This window comes from Coregonus lavaretus (genome assembly GCF_964263955.1).
Source record: "Coregonus lavaretus genome assembly, chromosome: 11".
NCBI lineage: Eukaryota > Metazoa > Chordata > Actinopteri > Salmoniformes > Salmonidae > Coregonus > Coregonus lavaretus.
The window spans coordinates 54,514,837-54,532,014 of record NC_139998.1 but is presented as its reverse complement, the minus strand read 5'-3'; the positions used below and the strand labels follow the sequence as shown (position 1 = coordinate 54,532,014).

Here is a 17,178-nt window from a genome sequence, read left to right as displayed (position 1 = left end):
GGTACACTATCGTCCGATGCCCACTGGTTGCACTTGTTGCATAGGTTGGTACACCACAGCTCTGGGGTGGAATTTCTCCTAGGTACAGATCTTGGATCAGCTTCCCCTCCCCCAATCCTAACCTTAACCATTAGTGAGGAAAATGCCAAACTGACCCAGGATCAACATCTAGGGGCAACTTCACCCTACACCCCAGCCATTTACTGTGGCTCACGCCTGTTTTGTATCCAACCACCTGCAGGTAAAGTAGCTCTGTACCACAAGAGTTCACATGCTCTACTGACCACCTCATTTGCCCCAAGGTTTATGGATCTCACTCATGTTATTCTCTGTTGCTAGGAATATTTCTACCACATTTCTACCACAGTTTTCTATTTTCTTTTTTTATCCTATGTTTAGTTTGATTGTAGAATCAAGAAATCATTGAATCCTTGTGTCACTTCTAAGGATTCAGAGATCTTGGTGTCAGGAGAATTGTGTTCAAAGTTGAAAATAGTCTGGAACTGTAAGATTTTCTGTGGATTCTCCAACAGCAACTTATGATATGATTTTTTTTGGTATTTTATTAGTATCCCCATTAGCTGTTGCAACAGCAGCAGCTACTCTTCCTGGGGTCCACACAAAACATGAAACATGACATAATACAGATCATTAATAGACAAGAACAACTCAAGGACAGAACTATATAAAACAAATTTAAAGGCACACATAGCCTACATATCAATACATACACACAAACTATCTAGGTCAAATAGGGGAGAGGCGTTGTGCCATGAGGTGTTGCTTTATCTGTTTTTTGAAACCAGGATTGCTGTTTATTTGAGCAATATGAGATGGAACGGAGTTCCATGCAATAATGGCTCTATATAATACTGTACGCTTTCTTGATTTTGTTCTGGATTTGGGGACTGTGAAAAGACCCCTGGTGGCATGTCTGGTGGGGTAAGTGTGTGTGTCAGAGGGATTTTTCAATATATTAATGTTTCTTATAAAAAGAAGAAGTGATGCAGTCAGTCTCTCCTCAACTCTTAGCCAATAGAGACTGTCATGCATAGCATCTATATCAGCCCTCTGACTACAATGAAGAGCAAGACGTGCCGCTCTGTTTTGTTTTGACATGACACTACATCAACATAAGCGGTTAACTATGCAAATTAGTCTGTATATATTAAATCTGTTCCAGCAGGTGAAGAGGTGCCATCGATGTGTGTGAGGAAGCAAAGCTGTGCTCTAGACAGTTCTTCAGCCATAGGATCGAAACTGTCAACAGTAGTTTGCAAGAACTTGAAGCATGCTGTTTGATGGCAGCCAAAGATTTTTCCGAAATGGAGGTAAATAGCTTTCATTCTAATGCCTTTTGTGACAATCGGGGGATGAACGTTACATAAGTTGTGTGCCTGTGTGTTGCGTTTCAATGCATTACTGTAATTGCTCCAAACATTTGTTACAGTAGGTGTCTTTTGTGGTAAATTATGTTGTGAATTCATAAAGTAATTAATGGTGTTATACACATTGTGTTAATTATCAAACATGCAATAAACAATGTACAGAATATATAATATACCATTTGACCTTTTACCCTAATAGGTGCATTTTTGTACACCTTTATTATTTCAGTCTCGACGATGGTCGGTCAGTCCCCACCAGGTTCTGTTCATCATCTGCTGCATGATGGTACAGGGTAGGTACAGCTTGTACACGGGAAAATAATGAGTAAAGTCAACTAAATTATGTTAAGTAAAGTTAAAATATTCTATTTGAGTAACAGTTTGTGTTAATTTATTATTTAGTTTTTTGTTAACTTTTTTATATTACTTGGGGTAGCTGTTACCTTAGCGATTAAGTTCATAACATAATGTATTTGTAGGGTTGCAGTCAATTAATTTCACTGTCAAATGAAAAAGTAGGAAGGTCTTCATAATTCTAACAAGATTCTAATAATGATATCTCCAATACGCAAGATCCCCACCAATTGGCAAAATGAAGGACTTTTCACTAAGTCCATTAAAGATAATCAGATACTTTACGTCATTTATCAGACGCTCTTATCCAGAGCGACATACAGTAGTGAGTGCATACATTTTCATCCCGGTCCCCAAAGGGAATCGAACCCACAACCCTGGCTTACAAGCGCCATGTTCTACCAACTGAACCACACGGGACCATATAGAGCAGGATGTAAAGCATATAAAGCAGGATGTAAAGCAGCATGGTTACCATTGTTTCCCCAGCGCCATGCCTGAGATGTAAGGTAGTGGTGAACTGCACCAACCCCAACACCATATCCCTTCTGGCCGCACTGGAGAACGTCATGACGTTGTCCTCCATACGACCTGTCATGAACCTCTCAACCCCCACCATCATCAGCATGCACTTCACTCTCTACGGCATCCTGGGTGTGGTAAGGAGTAGGACATCAAGTCATCCCTTTCAATTAGTTCACCTGAGAAACCATCCGATTAAAATCCATCAAATTCTGTGACATATGTATCTGAAATACTATATTGTCATGAACGTTACTCTACATCATGTTTTGTAGACCTATTTAAAATGTTGCTTTATTGCCATTACTTTGTATCCTACAACAAAAAGTAATTCTCTTTTCAGGAAGAAAAAGAACAACTGCTGTACACCTACATTTGGCTGGTGAAGGTGAGCGTAATATTTTTGTATTTTTGTAAGTATACGTACACAGTGTATGGGAGTCATTTTCAATGTGCACTCTGGTTTCCGATTCTCCTACAGCACCTGTGTTAAGAACGTTACTTCACATTGCTTCATATTTGTTAGGGCACACAACATCCATTCACCAATATGTACTGAATAGCAATAGTGATTTACATTTGGTTAAAACTAAAAAAAGAATTTGGAACAAACCTATACATCATATTATAATTTTTAATGCTGCTTCAAGACATCTTCCAAACATATTTAATTTTTGCTAATGTGTTGTTTTAGGAGTGGGAGAATGAATTTTTCAGCTGGGACCCAGTCCAATGCGGCACTGCCAATATTTCTCTCCCCAGGGAAAGGTTCTGGTCACCAGATTTGGTCATCAATGAATTGTGAGTTAAACATCTATATAGTTTATATAGATTCTTCACAGCTGGGGGGGGGGGTTCTACTATGCTAACATATGGAATTGTTTTAAGATGGTCATACCTAGGATCATTTAGCTATTTGATTATTTTATTTAATGAAACATTGTAATTGGTATTACGTTTGCAACGCCAGGGTTGTGGGTTTGATTCCCACGGGGGTCCAGTATGAAAATGTAAATAAAAAAATAAAAAAATAATGTCTGCACTCACTAACTGTAAGTTGCCCTGGATAAGAGCGTCTGCTAAATGATGTAAATGTAAACAACCGACGTGTTTGTGAGAGTTTCACCTTTCGATAGAGGTGTAGCCCAAACTGTCAATAGAGATGTAGTCCAAACTATTCGCACACTACAGACAGAAGTTGGCAGATCGGCGGTACTGACTTCAAACGAGTCTCTTGACGCTTGTGGGGGTTGTACAGAAAAGCAGAGAACACCATCTTATTCGTGAGACTCTCATCTTTCCACAGAGTGGAACGCTACAGTTTGTTCAGACGCTACCGATGCATTGGCGGATGCGGTGGATTGAGACGCAGCTCAAGCAAAATAGATATCTCTAGGTTAAACAGACAGACTTTAATGGGGATGTTTTTATTATGCTAATATGAATTCCGCGGGGGCGCGGACATCTTAACCTCTTAAGGATCGGACCCTTTTTTTCAATTTTCGCCTAAAATGACATACCAAAATCTAACTGCCTGTAGCTCAGGACCTGAAGCAAGGATATATATATTCTTCATTCCATTTGAAAAGGAAACACTTTGAAGTTTGTGGAAATGTGAAATTAACGTAGGAGACTATAACACATTAGATCTGGTAAAAGATAATAAAATAAAAAAACATGCATTTTTTTTCTTATTTTTTTTCATCATCTTTGAAATGCAAGAGAAAGGCCACAATATAATATTGCAGTTTAGGCGCAATTTAGATTTTGGCCACTAGATGGAAATAGTGTGTGTGCAAAGTTTCAGATTGATGCAGTGAAGCATTGCAATACTGGACTATTTAGTATCAAGTCTGCCCAAATGTGCCAAATTGGTGAATTGATACATTTTCAAGTACATAACTATAGAGAACATACAAAAATGATATGGTAATACAAAATGTAAGTTTACACACTCACAGGAATGTCATAAATGATGGATCATTAGCTTTTACACTAACTTTCACACATCTAGATGGGCGGGGTGGGGAGCCAGGGACAGCTGGGGTTCAAACTGTAGAACCCATTTTGAAAATAAACATGGATTTTATCAAACAAAACTATACTATATTTTATCTCTGGGACCCTTAGGGTGACAAATCAGAGCAAGATTACTGAATGTAAGTACATTATGTACCTTCAGAGGTGAATGTATCAAACCAGTTGGCGTGAAACATTTTTTGTTGTTGTGCACTCTCCTCAAATAATAGCATGGTATTTTTTCACTGTAATAGCTACTGTAAATTGGACAGTGCAGTTAGATTACCAAGAATTTAAGCTTTCTGCCCATTTAAGACATGTCTATGTCCTGGAAAGTTTGCTGTTACTTACAACAGTGCTTGTAACGCCAAGGTAGTGGGTTCAATCCCCGGGACCACCCATGCACGAAAAAAAAAAATTATGCACGCATGACTGTAAGTCGCTTTGGATAAAAGAGTCTGCTAAATGGCATATTATATATTATATATTAGCGCACGTTAGCTCAACAGTCCCGTATACGGGACACCGATCCCGTAGAGGTTTTAGCAAACACTTGAATTCTGTCACTTTTTATTGCAGTAGTGACTGCTTCAGTCAAGATTAAGAAATATAAAACATCGTGCCCATGGTTTGAAATAGTCCCCCCATTTCACCCTGTCTCACAGTATGGATGAAAACAGAGCTCCCATCGTCCCTTATGTGTACATTAAGCACACTGGTAAAGTGCTAGACGCCAAACCTGTCAGAGTGGTTAGCTCCTGTAACCTGGACATCTACACCTTCCCCTTTGACGTCCAGAACTGCACCTTCACCTTCAGATCCTACATCCATCACGGTAAGACGTCAATGCAACCACGCTTTAGGACTTATTTGAAGATAAAAGTCAGATACCAAACCCATCGTTCCTTCTCTCTCAAAAAACCTTCCTGACTCTCTTTTGCAATCTAAAATGATAGGTATGAAACATGTTGGTCCATTGAGTCCATTGGAGTTTTTTATATATGACTCGGTGTCAACCAAGGTGTCAACCAAGGGATCCGTTTGGTATTAGGCCCAAGTTTACCATCCCCTCAGTACAGCTCATGTTCTGCTTCCATATAGGTTCAGCCCATTCATCCCAGTATGTTCCATTCCTTTATCTCCCCTGCAGTGTCGGACATAAGGGTGATCTTAGGGAAGAAGGTGGAGGACATCCTGAAACGCTCCAGGAGTGTGTTGTCCACTGAAGGGGAGTGGGAGCTGATGGACATCAAATCCAGGAAGTACAAGTTATCAGAAATCGATCAGGGAGAAAGCAACCCCTATGATGAGCTCTGCTTCTATGTACGAACCCAAAGCACTGCAATTTCTCAGACGCCATTCATTTAACTTTACTACTACAGAACGTTGAGTTCTCTATATTTCTAGCGCTACTTTTGTTTCAGAGAGTACTTCATGTTTCACACATAGGATGCTAACCCAGCTATTTATGGCTTTGTCTTATCTGAAATGGGAATCTACTGCACAACACCAGATCACCCTTGAAGGTTGTCATTTACCATTGTGTCTCTAAACTGTAGATTGTCCTGAGGCGCAGAGCCACCCTCTACGTGGTGAACCTCCTGATCCCCAGCTGCTTCCTCATCACTGTGGATCTCTTCAGCTTTCTGCTGCCTTCCCAGAATGTGGACCGCTCCTCCTTCAAGATGACCCTTATTTTAGGCTACTCAGTCTTCCTGCTCATCGTGAATGACCTGCTGCCCGTCACAGGACACACCATCCCACTGATAAGTGAGTATGAAACATATGTACTGGAAACACCATATTTGTCGTAAATCATAAATGTAGAGGTATATGTTTACTTTGTCTTATTGAATAACCTTGTTAGGTTAAGTGTCTTTTTTGAAGTCCACTTCCATTGTCCTCCTAAGAGTGGCTGAATATCTTCCTCTCTTCACATCCCTCTTCCTCTTGCCCATGCAGATGTGTTCTTCGCCATCTGCTTGGCTCTGATGGTGGCCAGCCTGCTGTAGACTATTCTCATCACTAACCTCCTGGTCGGCTCCAGTAACTTCCACCCAGTGCCTGGCTGGGTCCGAGTGCTCGTCCTGCGCTTCATGGGCACCCTCGTCTGGCTGCCTCAGAAATCCAGAGAGGACATGATCATCCTCAATCCAGTTGCAGGAGGTACCCCTGATCTGATCCCTCCAGGGAGTTACAATTACACAGACTTTTGGGCAATTAGCAGATACTTGTCTTGTCCAACCCAAAGCAATACAGTGAAAACTTTCAATCACAGGCCTGATAAATGCAGGTGTCACTCTGAGAAATGTTTCCAGCCATTTGACTAGGTCCGACCTAAGACAGAATTGTACTATCAACGTACATCAATAACTAATGTCTTTAGGAGGTAGATTCATAATTTCACCTCCCTTCCTTCCCTCTTGTCTCTAAGAAACAGATGTGAATGTCTGCCCTCTAGTGATGGTGGAGAGACAGGTTCAAACAGGAGAACCATGTGAGAAGGGGGCAGAGGCAGCCGATCCAGCCCTGGCGGAGCTGAGGAAGCTGGGCAATGACCTGCAGTCCATCCGCCTACAGGTGGCCCAGCATTTGGACGGGAACCAGATCTCCCAGGACTGGATGCAGGTGGGCTACATCATCGACCGACTGCTGTTTGGCGTCTACGGCATCTTCATCACCTTCAGCTTCATCGTCATCCTCAGCATTTGAAGTAATTCGTACTCCAGGTAAAAACAAATTGGTGGGTAAACGCCATTCGTTGTGAATAAAGTAACACTCCCTAAATGTTCTATTCATTTTTCCACAATAGGTGGCTAAATGTTTGTGTAAAATACAAAGTGTGGAAATAGCGTTTACCCTCCACTACACCACTGCTTACAAGACTTAGGAGTCTGCCATGTTGTCGACTGCTGGTTAAACAATTACCTTATAATTACCATAACTTTAACAATTGTTTGTGTTATCTTCTGGCTGCACTGAGTAGGTGTGTTGACTGATATATTACAATATTAGAGGAAATCTATTTTCCTTTGTCAAATAAAAGTACTTTCACGAAAACCACTGTTTCATTAGTAACAACAATTAATTGGGGTTATCTGAGACGTTTTCTGAATTGTAATGTTGATGGTGGATCAATGTTGATGATGAAGATCTCTCACACAAGACATGGATCAATGACATGGAAAGTAGGGGATCATCCAAAAACCACATCCTTGTTTGATTAGAGTGTAGACATACAGAAAGTATTATTTCAGTATTTTATTAGGATTCCCATTAGCTGTTACGAAAGCAGCAGCTACTCTTCCTGGGGTCCACACAAAACATGACATAATACAGAACATTAATATACAAGAACAGCTCAAGGACATAACTAAATGAATTTAAAAATGGCACACATAGCCTACATATCAATACATACACACAATATCTAGGTCAAGATAGGGGAGAGGCGCTGTACCGTGAGCTGTTGCTTTATTTGCTTTTTGAAACCAGGTTTGCTGTTCATTTGAGCAATATGAGATGGAAGAGAGTTCCATGCAATAACGGCTCTATATAATACTGCACACTTTCTTGAATTTGTTCTGGATTTGGGGACAGTGAAAATACCCCTGGTTGAATGTCTGGTGGGGTAAGTGTGTGTGTCAGAGCTGTGTGTAAGTTGACCATGCAAACAATTTGGAATTTTCTTCTAAAAAGAATAAGTGATGCAGGCAGACTCTCCTCAACTCTTAGCCAAGAGAGACTGGCATGCATAGTATCTACAGTATATTAGCCCTATGATTACGATGAAGAGCAAGACGTGTCGCTCTGTTCTGGGCCAGCTGCAGCTTAACTAGGTCTTTCTTTGCAGCACTTGACCACATGACTGGACAATAATCAAGATAAGATAAAACTAGAGCCTGCAGGACCTTTTGGAGTGTGGAAGAGCATCTCTTTATTACGGACATACCTCTCCCCATCTTTACAACCATTGAATCTTTATGTTTTGACCATGACAGTTTACAATCTAAGGTAACACCAAGTAATTTAGTCTCCTCAACTTGTTCAACAGCCACACCATTCATTACCAGATTCACCTGACGTCTAGAGCATAGGGAATGATTTGTACCAAATACAATGCTCTTAGTTTTAGAGATGTTCAGGACCAGTTTATTACTGGCCACCCATTCCAAAACTGACTACAACTCCTTGTTAAGGGATTCAGTGACTTCATTAGCTGTGGTTACTGACACACATAAGGTTCAATCATCAGCATACATGGACACACAGGCTTTGTTTAATTCCAGTGGCTCGTCATTGGTAAAAATAGAAAAGAGTAGAGGGCCTAGAGAGCTGCCCTGCAGTACACCACAACCTACATGTTTGACATTAGAGAGGCTTCTATTAAAGAAAACCCTCTGAGTTATATTAGATAGATAGCTCTTAATTCTCAATTCTATTAGATAGATAGCTCTTAATTCTCAATTCGGCAGAGGTTGAAAATATATAAAACTTACAGTACCAGTCAAAAGTTTGGACACACCTAGTCATTCCAGTTTTTTTTTTTTTTTTACTATTTTCTACATTGTACAATAATAGTGAAGACATCAAAACTATGAAATAACACATATGGAATCATGTAGTAACCCAAAAAGTGTTAAACAAATCAAAATATATTTTATATTTGAGATTCTTCAAATAACCACCCTTTGCTTTGATGACAGCTTTGCACACTCTTGGCATTCTCTCAACCAGCTTCACCTGGAATGCTTTTCCAACAGTCTTGAAGGAGTTCCCACATATGCTGAGCACTTGTTGGCTGCTTTTTCTTCACTCTGCGGTCCGACTCATCCCAAACCATCTCAATTTGGTTGAGGTCTGGGGATTGAGGGGGCCAGGTCATCTGATGCAGCACTCCATCACTCTCCTTCTTGGTCAAATAGCCCTTACACAGCCTGGAGGTGTTTTGGATCATTGTCCTGTTGAAAAACAAATGATAGTTCCACTAAGTCCAAACCAGATGGGATGGCGTATCGCTGCAGAATGCTGTGGTAGCCATGCTGGTTAAGTGTGCCTTGAATTCTAAATAAATTACAGACATTGTCACCAGCAAAGCACCCCCACACCATAACACCTCCTCCTCCATGCTTTACGGTGGGAAATACACATGCGGAAATTATCCGTTCACCCACACCGCGTCTCACAAAGACACGACTGTTAGAAGCAAAAATCTCCAATTTGAACTCCAGACCAAATGGCATATTTCCACCGGTTTAATGTCCATTGCTCTTGTTTCTTGGCCAAAGCAAGTCTCTTCTTCTTATTGGTGGCCTTTAGTAGTGGTTTCTTTGCAGCAATTCGACAGTGAAGGCCTGATTCACACAGTCTCCTCTGAACAGTTCTGTGAAGCATGTATTTGGGCTGCAATTTCTGAGGCTAGTAACTCTAATGAACTTATCCACAGCAGTAGAGGTAACTCTGGGTCTTTCTTTCCTGTTGCGGTCCTCATGAGAGCCAGTTTCATCATAGCGCTTGATGGTTTTTGCTAGTGCATGTCTTAAAGTAATGATGGACTGTCGTTACTCTTTGCTTATTTGAGCTGTCCTTGCCATAATATGGACATGGTCTTTTACCAAATAGGGCTACCTTCTGTATACCCCCCCTACCTTGTCACAACACAGCTGATTGGCTCCAACGCATTAAGAAGGAAATAAATTCCACAAATTAACGTTTAAGATGTAACACCTGTTAACTGAAATGCATTCCAGGTGACTACCTCATGAAGCTGGTTGAGATCATGCTAAAAGCTGGCAAAGCTGTCATCAAGGCAAAGGGTGGCTATTTGAAGAATATCAAATATAAAATATATTTTGATTTGTTTAACACTTTTTTTCGTAACTACATGATTCCATGTGTTATTTCATAGTTTTGATGTCTTCACTATTATTCTACAATGTAAAAAATAGTAAAAATAAAGAAAAACCCTTGAATGAGTAGGTGTGTCCAAACTGTTGACTGGTAGTGTACATTTTCTCAACAACAGGTTATTGTCAATAATTTCAAGGGCTGCACTGAAATCTAACAGTACAGATTCTACGAACTTCTTATTATCAATTTATTTCAACCAATCATCTGTCATTTCTCTCAATGCAGTACATGATGAGTACCCTTCTCTATAAGCATGCTGAAAGTCTGTTGTCAATTTGTTTACAAGAAATAGTATTGTATTTGGTCAAACACAATTTTTTTCAACCGTTTGCTAAGAGCTGGCAACAAGCTGATAGGTCTGCTGTTAGAACCAGTAAAGGCCGCTTTACCACTCTTGGGTAGCGGAATGATTTTGGCTTCCCTCCAGGCCTGAGGACAAACACCTTCCTCTAGACTCAGATGAAAGATATGACAGATAAGAGTGGCCATAGAGTCAGCTACCATCCGCAGTAGTTTTCCATCTAAGTTGTTGTAGTGTATTAGGATTATGTCTTTGTTAATGTTTTTAAGTGGAACTGAAAGGAGGTTTATTTTAGTGTCAGAGGGAATGGTTTTAATGTGACACCCCGGATAGGACAGAGAAGTCTGTGTGTTGTAGACAGGGGATTGGACAGTAGAGGGGGCCACCCCTATCTTGGGAAGATATATATACTGGGTAAAAAGCGAAGAAGAGGTTAGAGCAGACATTACAATTCGAGGACACTGCTCTCCGGGTGGTCATGACATCCGTCACTTATGCTGAAATCTTGTGATATGAATAAAACTTATGATCAAACGTTCAGTATGAGCGGACTCCTTTGTTTGACAGCAATGAGCACCAGCAGCGACAAGATACACTACATTGTCAATGCCAGGAGGTTTGTCATTATTGATCGCTAACACACATTTTTGAGGGAAGTAACACGCGCTGCTGTTCTGGGGTTGTGGGTGGAGCTCTGCAGTTCAGGTAGGCCTATTTATATCCATTCCCCCACGTTGAAATTGTTATATCTTGTTTCATTTATACATTTGATGTGTCCTTTACCTGTGCTAAACCTGTCCCCCGCAGAAGTTGGATAGGAGGGACGGGGACACAGGAGCTACAGAGCTATAGATAGTAGAAAACCATCTTGTTCAGGCCATGAATATTGAACAATTATTTTGTAACGGTACGTTGATAGATTGTGCTCTCTCCTCTTATAGAAGCTTGTACCAATCACTGTTTCCTTTAGGGTTTTTTATACTGGAGATGTTTAGATGTGTGATTCCATTTTATCGTCGCCTATACTGTGTACGCATATTAATGGCGCTTCCCAGATTGGGACAGGACAGGAGCACCAACAAAAGTATTCCATCTGTCAGAGAGCTCTCGCTCTCCTCTGCCTTAACCTTGTCTCTCTCTCCCCCTCTAGTCGGCCACAGCCCCGTTGTTCATCAGGCGCGCACTGTGTCCTGGGTGGGCAAGCTGGATCGATATTCCCTGTGTGTCGTGGGGGGATTTTCTCACAAGGTGTTTTTGTAGTAATAACATTTTGTGCACATTCTAATAGATATAGGGTGAATTCAGAAAGAGTGGGGCACCATATAAACTACAGTGCCTTGCAAAAGTATTCATCCCCTTGGCGTTTTTCCTATTTTGTTGAATTACAACCTGTAATTTAAATGGATTTTTATTTGGATTTCATGTAATGGACAAAATTGTCCAAAATTGGTGAAGTGAAATGAAAAAAATAACATGTTTCAAAAAATTATAAAAAATAAATAACGGAAAAGTGGCGCGTGCATATGTATTCACCCCCTTTGCTATGAAGCCCCTAAATAAGATCTGGTGCAACCAATTACCTTCAGAAGTCACATAATTAGTTAAATAAAGTCCACCTGTGTGCAATCTAAGTGTCACATGATCTCAGTATATATACACCTGTTCTGAAAGGCCCCAGAGTCTGCAACATCACTAAGCAAGGGGCACCACCAAGCAAGCGGCACCATGAGGACCAAGAATCTCTCCAAACAGGTCAGGGATAAAGTTGTGGAGACATACAGATCAGGGTTGGGTGATAAAAAAAATATCAGAAACTTTGAACATCCCACAGAGCACCATTAAACCCATTATTAAAAAATTGAAAGAATATGGCACCACAACAAACCTGCCAAGAGAGGGCCGCCCACCAAAACTCACAGTCCAGGTAAGGAGGGCATTAATCAGATAGGCAACAAAGAGACCAAAGATAACCCTGAAGGAGCTGCAAAGCTCCACAGCGGAGTATCTGTCCATAGGACCACTTTAAGCCGTGCACTCCACAGAGCTGGGCTTTAGAGAAGAGTGGCCAGAAAAAAGCCATTGCTTAAAGAAAAAAATAAGCAAACACGTTTGGTGTTCGCCAAAAGGCATGTGGGAGACTCCCCAAACATATGGAAGAAGGTACTCTGGTCAGATGACACTAAAATTGAGCTTTATGGCAATCAAGGAAAACACTATGTCTGGCGCAAACCCAACACCTCTCATCACCCCGAGAACACCATCCCCACAGTGAAGCATGGTGGTGGCAGTATCATGCTGTGGGGATGTTTTTCATCGGCAGGGACTGGGAAACTGGTCAGAATTGAAGGAATGATGGATGGCACTAAATACAGGGAAATTCTTGAGGGAAACCTGTTTCAGTCTTCCAGAGATTTGAGACTGGGACGGAGGTTCACCTTACAGCAGGACAATGACCCTAAGCATACTGCTAAAGCAACACTCAAATGGTTTAAGGGGAAACATTTAAATGTCTTGAAATGGCCTAGTCAAAGCCCAGACCTCAATCCAATTGAGAATCTGTGGTATGACTTAAAGATTGCTGTACACCAGCGGAACCCATCCAACTTGAAGGAGCTGGAGCAGTTTTGCCTTGAAGAATGGGCAAAAATCCCAGTGGCTAGATGTGCCAAACTTATAGAGACATACTCCAAGAGACTTGCAGCTGTAATTGCTGCAAAAGGTAGCTGTACAAAGTATTGACTTTGGGGGGGTGAATAGTTATGCAAGCTCAAGATTTCCGTTTTTTTTACTTATTTCTTGTTTGTTCACAATAAAAAATATTTTGTATCTTCAAAGTGGTAGGTATGTTGTGTAAATCAAATGATACAAACCTCAAAAAATCCATTTAAATTCCAGGTTGTACGGCAACAAAATAGGAAAAATATTTTCGCAAGCCACTGTAGGACAGCTTAATCCTGCGGCGTTTATTTATTGGTCTGACAAGATAAAATGTATGGTTTCTGTTAAAATGTAACATGTTTCAAGATAAACTGTAGTTTGTTTGTATCCTGTTTAGTGAATGATTACTGTGAGTATTAATGGAGTTTAGGCCATGAAACTGTGTGTATGCTAATTTGGAAAGGTTGACCTAATACTCACCCAAGATGGCGCCAGAGGAGATGGCTGCCGTTTTATGGCCCTCTAACCAATTGTGCTATTATGTGTGTTTTTTCGTATTATTTGTAATTTATTCTGTACATAATGTTTCTGCCACCGTCTCTTATGAACAAAAAGAGCTTCTGGATATCAGGACAGCGATTACTCACCTCGTATTGGACAAAGATTTTTTCTTCAACGAGTCGGACGCAAAGGATATTCTACAGCCACCCGACAAGGCCCAAATTCCTGTCATTCACATGAGAAAGAGACGGAGATATCGTGGACGTAGGTCGGGGTGCCTTGTAAGGATACGACGGCGAGCGAGTAATCTGCATCTCCCGTCAATCCTATTAGCCAACGTACAATCATTTGAAAACAAAATGGACGACCTAAGATTAAGGATATCCTACCAACGGGACATAAAAAACTGTAATATCTTATGTTTCACCGAGTCGTGGCTGAACGACGACATAGATAACATACAGCTGGCGGGATATACGCTACATCGGCAGGATAGAATGGCTGACTCCGGTAAGACAAGGGGTGGCGGTCTGTGTATATTTGTAAACAACAGCTGGTGCATAAAATCTAATACAAAGGAAGTCTCGAGGTTTTGCTCACCTGAGGTAGAGTATCTCATGATAAGCTGTATACCACACTATTTTCCAAGAGAGTTTTCTTCTATATTTTTCGTAGCTGTCTATTTACCACCACAAACCGATGCTGGCACTAAGATTGCACTCAATGAGCTGTATAAGGCCATAAGCAAACAGGAAAATGCTCATCCAGAGGCAGCGCTCCTAGTGGCCGGGGAATTTAAATCCGTTCTACCTAATTTCTACCAGCATGTTAAATAGAGGGCAAGAGGAAGAAAAAACTCTAGACCACCTTTACTCCACACAGAGACACGTACAAAGCTCTCCCTCGCCCTCTATTTGGCAAATCTGACCATAATTATATCCTCCTGATTCCTGCTTATGAACGAAAACTAAAGCAGGAAGCACCAGTGACTCGGTTAATAAGGAAGTGGTCAGATGACGCAGATGCTAAGCTACAGGACTGTTTTTCTAGCACAGACTGGAATATTGTCCCGGATTCTTCCGATGGCACTGAGTACACCACATCAGTCACTGGCTTCATCAATAAGTGCATCGATGATATCGTCCCCACAGTGACCGTACGTACATACCCCACCCAGAAGCCATGGATTACAGAAAACATCCGCACTGAGCTAAAGGGTAGAGCTGCCGCTTTCAAGGAGCGGGACTCTAACCCAGACGCTTATAAGAAATCCTGCTATGCCCTCTGACGAACCATCAAACAGGCAAAGAGTTATGGTGTGGGGGTGCTTTGCTGGTGACAATGTCTGTAATTTATTTAGAATTCTAGGCACACTTAACCAGCATGGCTACCTCAGCATTCTGCAGCGATACGCCATCCCATCTGGTTTGTGCTAGTGGGACTATCATTTGTTTTTCAACAGGACAATGACCCAAAACACCTCCAGGCTGTGTAAGGCTATTTGACCAAGAAGGAGAGTGATGGAGTGCTGCATCAGATGACCTGGCCTCCACAATCCCCCGACCACAACCCAATTGAGATGGTTTGGGATGAGTCGGACGGTTGAGTGAAGGAAAAGCAGCCAACAAGTGCTCAGCATATGTGGGAACTCCTTCAAGACTGTTGGAAAAGCATTCCAGCTGAAACTGGTTGAGAGAATGCCAAGAGTGTGCAAAGCTGTCATCAAGGCAAAGGGTGGCTATTGGAAGAATCTCAGATATAAGACACATTTTGATTTGTTTAACACTTTTTGGGTTACTACATGATTCCATATGTGTTATTTCATAGTTTGATGTCTTCACTATTATTCTTCAATGTAAAAAATAGTAAAAATAAAGAAAAACCCTTGAATGAGTAGGTGTGTCCAAACTTTTGACTGGTAGTGTACATATTACCTCAATTACGTCGACTAACCGGTGCCCCCGCACATTGACTCTGTACCTGTAACCCCTGTATATAGCCTCCCTACTGTTATTTTATTTTACTACTGCTCTTTAATTATATAATTTTTTACTTAACACTTTTTTTCTTAAAACGTTATTGTTGGTTAAGAGCTTGTAAGTAAGCGTTTCACTGTAAGGTCTACACCTGTTGTTTTCGGCGTGTGGCAAATAAAACTTGATTTGATTTGATTTTAATCAGATAAGAGGAAATTGCCTCGGATCAGGGAGCAGGTCCAGGACAATGCAGATGGACGCGGTGTGATTCTGATATCTAGCTAACCAAAGAGAGGACCATGGACATTCCACAAAGGAAATAAGGGAAACTCCTTTGGGTCGTAAAATGTATAGGTCCTGAGCTACAGGCAGTTAGATTTGAGTATGTCATTTTAGGCGAAAATTGACTAATTTCATGGCTCATATTATAGCACGTCTATAATTAAATTATCAGCCTAAATATTGTATCAGACACAAGATAGAGGATAAACATAACACAAGTTATATACCAAATGATTTGGGTGGGAGAGCTGAATGGGGGGACATTGGGACACCTGTTCCTTTGTGTTCGGAGTTGAACCCCCCAGCTCATTTCCATAGCCCAGTAGGTGTATGGTCTGCAGAGCTGTGGTACACTATCGTCCGATGCCCACTGGTTGCACTTGTTTATTTTTTTTTAAATTTATTTTTATTTTTATTTTATTTGAATAGTTTTTTTTGTGTATTTTTTATTTTTTTTATTTTTTTGGGGGGGGGAATGGATCAGCTTAATATTGCAGATAGATTGTATCTTCTATCAATGTAATTGTCTGCATCACTTCCAATCCCCAATGTTTTTTTATTTTTTATATATATACTCCCCTTTATTACTTTTCAACCCCACCATCCTTTCCCTACTTGGAGTAAATTAGTGAACAACAATGCCCAGGCCTCTACTTCCGGTCTATACTTACTATCTACACCTTATGGACAGAGTTAATTTTACAATAATTATATTATATATATATATATATATATATATATATATATATATATATATATATATATATATATATATATATATATATATATATATATATATAGTCATGGCCAAAATTGTTGGCACCCCTGAAATTTTTCCAGAAAATGAAGTATTTCTCACAGAAAAGTATTGAAATTACACATGTTTTGCTATGCACATGTTTATTTCCTTTGTGTGTATTGGAATAACACAAAAAAAAACAGGAAAAAAGCAAATTTGACATAATTTCACACAAAACTAAAAAAATGGGCCGGACAAAGTTATTGGCACCCTTTCAAAATTGTGGATAAATAAGTTTGTTCCAAGCATGTGATGCTCCTTTAAACTCACCTGGGGCAAGTAACAGGTGTGGGCAATCTAAAAATCACACCTGAAAGCAGATAAAAAGGAGAGAAGTTGACTCAGTCTTTGCATTGTGTTTCTGTGTGTGCCACACTAAGCATGGAGAACAGAAAGAGGAAAAGAGAACTGTCTGAGGACTTGAGAACCAAAATTGTGGAAAAATATCAACAATCTCAAGGTTACAAG

The 17,178-nt window shown here is 40.5% G+C and overlaps 1 pseudogene across 1 annotated transcript; it reads left to right on the top strand.

Moving 5' to 3' along the window:
- Positions 1-1,301: 1,301 nt before the first annotated feature.
- On the top strand, positions 1,302-7,016 carry LOC311137603 (5-hydroxytryptamine receptor 3A-like; annotated as a pseudogene). The gene is made up of 10 exons: positions 1,302-1,331; positions 1,618-1,681; positions 2,232-2,401; positions 2,608-2,652; positions 2,959-3,065; positions 4,949-5,118; positions 5,434-5,606; positions 5,843-6,053; positions 6,246-6,449; positions 6,718-7,016. The product of its transcript is annotated as a 5-hydroxytryptamine receptor 3A-like (transcript).
- Positions 7,017-17,178: the final 10,162 nt, after the last annotated feature.